Raw genomic sequence first — 3,275 nt, forward strand, 5'->3', positions numbered from 1 at the left:
CACTATAGAAATTACCACCAAAAATATAGCTTTCATCCATCACCATACAGTTGACTCTCTTTACCCTTTTTATCCTCTCTGGTAATCAGTACTTTCTTCTCCAGATATACCTGTTTGTTTTTGTCTGATTTGATCTTTTTTTTGTCATTGTTTAATAATCTACATATAAGTAAAATCATACAATTTTTGGCTTTGTGTGACATAATTCACTTATAATACCCTCAAGTTCCATCTACATTGTCACAATTGGTAAGATTACATCTTTGTTTTTTTAGAATTGGGTATTACTTAATTTTACATTATATTTGTATATAAAAGTAATAAACAGAGCTACATAAAACTAAAAAGCTCTGCACAGCAAAGAAAACCATCAACAAGTTGAAAAGACAACCTACCAAGTGGGAGAAGATATTTGAAAAGCATGTATCCAATAAGCAGTAATACTCAAAATATGTAAAGAACTCATCCAACTCAAGAATGAAAAAACAACTCAGTTAAAAAATGAGCAGAAGACTTAAACATATATTTCCCTAAGAAGACATATAGACAGCCAAAAAAGCACAGTAAAAGATGAGCAGAGTTCCATGTGCTGTACAGTAGGTCCCTGTTGGTTGTCTATTTTAAATATATCAGTGTGTACATGTTGATCCCAAACTCCCTAACTATCCCTTACCACCCCCTCCCATCTTTCCCCTGTGACAAACATAAGTTTGTTCTCTAAGTCTCTGAGTCTTTTTCTGTTTTGTAAATAAGTTCACTAAGTTCACTTGTATCATTTCTTTTCAGATTCCATGTAAAAGAGATGTCAGTGTTCTTTTTTCTTCTCTGTCTGTTTTACTTCCCTCAGTGTGACAATGGAATATTACTCAGCCACTGAGAAGAATGAAATACTGCCATCGGTAGCATCATGGATGGACCTAGAAGGTTGAAAGCTTAACTGAGAGGAGTAACCTTAGACAAATCACTCTGAGGAATGGGCATTTAAAAAAAAATAAGCAATAATGGAACCCTACTAAATATAATAGCATGCATTTCCTCAGTAACATTCAGTGCCTAAGGTCAGGGAGTAGAAGAACTGCATTACCGGTGCCTGCATCACCAGGAGTAGAGAGAGGAAAGCATCAGGTTATCAAGGAAATTGAGAATTTAAAGGAAGGAGTAAGGTTTGTCAAATTTCAAATTTCTTGAATCAAAATTTCTTGAATCCTTGACCCAGATTGGATAGAAACATAAGTGAAAGGGGAGCAGAGCTAATAATTTGAGATAACTGGAGTAGATTGATTAGCTGAAGCTTTATTAAGAATGAAGAATGGTCCAAACGAAGGGACAGGACAAGAGTAGTACAGTATAGGATCATGGTCAGAGATTATTATTTATGATTTTGAACTTTTACAGAAAATAATAATACCTATTTTTTATGAGGTGGTCTGAAGAACAATGTGCTACTTAGAAAGTACAGTAGAGATGGCCATCATGGAGTTGGAGAATTCCTTCCTCCAACTTTCTCCAAAAAGAGAAAGGAGAGGGTTGGAGAGGCAAGAGACTGGAAGGGGAGGGAAGGGAAGAGGAAAGGAAGGAAGAAGAGGGGAGAGAATGAGAATAAAATGAAGAAACAGAGAGCCTTTGGGACTCTAAATCAGCACCTAGGAGGCAGTAGCTCTGATTTAGTTTACTGGGATAAGTCGTAAAATACAAGTACTAACTTTTTCACCCAGGTTGTCCCTGTTGTTACTGGAGTGGGCCATAAACCATGCAGATACAACTCTAGCTCTCTGTAGCCAGGATATTCTGGAGTGTATTTACATCTCTAGAGGATTTGGACATTTTAAGACTTCTCTTGGGATACAGTTGGGGATATGGCTCTTACTAGAAGATCCAGTATTTTTACAGTCCCATTTGGAACATATTTTATAGTCCCGTTTGGAACACAATTTAATCGACATCAGTCATTAACATAACATCTTTATTTTTGTTTTGTTTTTACTAATTTACTTAAATTATTTCACTGAATTCTCTTACAAAGCTGACAGCCTTACACACATAACATGAAAAGCTCAGGGCAGATTAATTGCTCACTCAAGGTAACACGCAGTGACAGAGCCCTTTTAGAATTGAAGACTTTGTCTATATTTATTTTCCCAACTACTACTCTGCAGTTGCAAGCAACTATAAGTACAGTGTAAGATCTTTTAAAGAAAACCTGTGCTTTCTGTAGTATACTCCAGATTGGACCCTAATTCTAATTCTACTTTATTCTATGTGAGTCACTATGAACAAGTTTATAATTTCATCCATTTGTTCATTATTTGCTCATTTTTTCACTCATTAATATATCTATTACTTCATTCATATATTTAATATATAAAATAATAGTTATTGAGCTACTACTATTATTTAAACATCAGTTAATCATTCCAGTCAAAAAAAAGGGAATGTTAGGATGCACTTCACAATTATTTCTTTTAAGAATTAAACAATTCAGTGTAAAATACATCTAATATTGTATTTTGCTCATAGTATATACCCAATAAATAATAGATATTTATACATATTTTTATTATGCTCTGAACCTCTTTGTAATATGACATGTATCTGATGAAGTGGCTGGAAATAGCAGATTTAAATCTAATTGGTCAATTTATTCATTCAGATAAATTAGAAAGGATGCAAGAAGTTATGTATGAAAATTGCCAGAGGAAAATGCCAAATGGGGGATGAAAATGTAAATGTCAGCCTACTTTGCACAAATATAAAGTAAATACTATGTATCAATAAAAATATTTTTCTCAGATCCAAAATTATCTTCAAAACCAAAGATCAAATTTCCAGAAAATTCTGTGAGAGAAAAGTCAATAGTTAAGAAACCACTTTTTATGAAAAAATAAATGTTAGAAAATCATTTTGCTGTAGAATATTTGAAACAGTTTACTATGTATATATATGTTTTTCCAAGGAATAAATATTAATAAATTGCATGTAAATGAATATTTATATATCTTACATTAAAACTAGTGGGTCTGTTAAAGTACGTGGTCAGCTCTCAGTGTTCATGGGATCTGCCTTCACTGTGCGGTGCTTAGTCACTCAGTCATGTCCGATTCTTTGACCCCATGGACTGTAATCCACCAGGCTCCTCTGTCCATGGGGATTCTCCAGGTGAGAATAAGGAGTGTGTTGCCATGCCTTGCTTCAGGGGATCTTCCCAACCCATGGATCGAACACAGGTCTCCCACATTGTGGGTGGGGTTTAGGGATCAATTTGAGTTATTCTATTG

The sequence above is a fragment of the Bison bison genome, unplaced genomic scaffold, assembly GCF_000754665.1.
Source record: "Bison bison bison isolate TAMUID 2011002044 unplaced genomic scaffold, Bison_UMD1.0 scf7180017864053, whole genome shotgun sequence".
Lineage (NCBI taxonomy): Eukaryota > Metazoa > Chordata > Mammalia > Artiodactyla > Bovidae > Bison > Bison bison.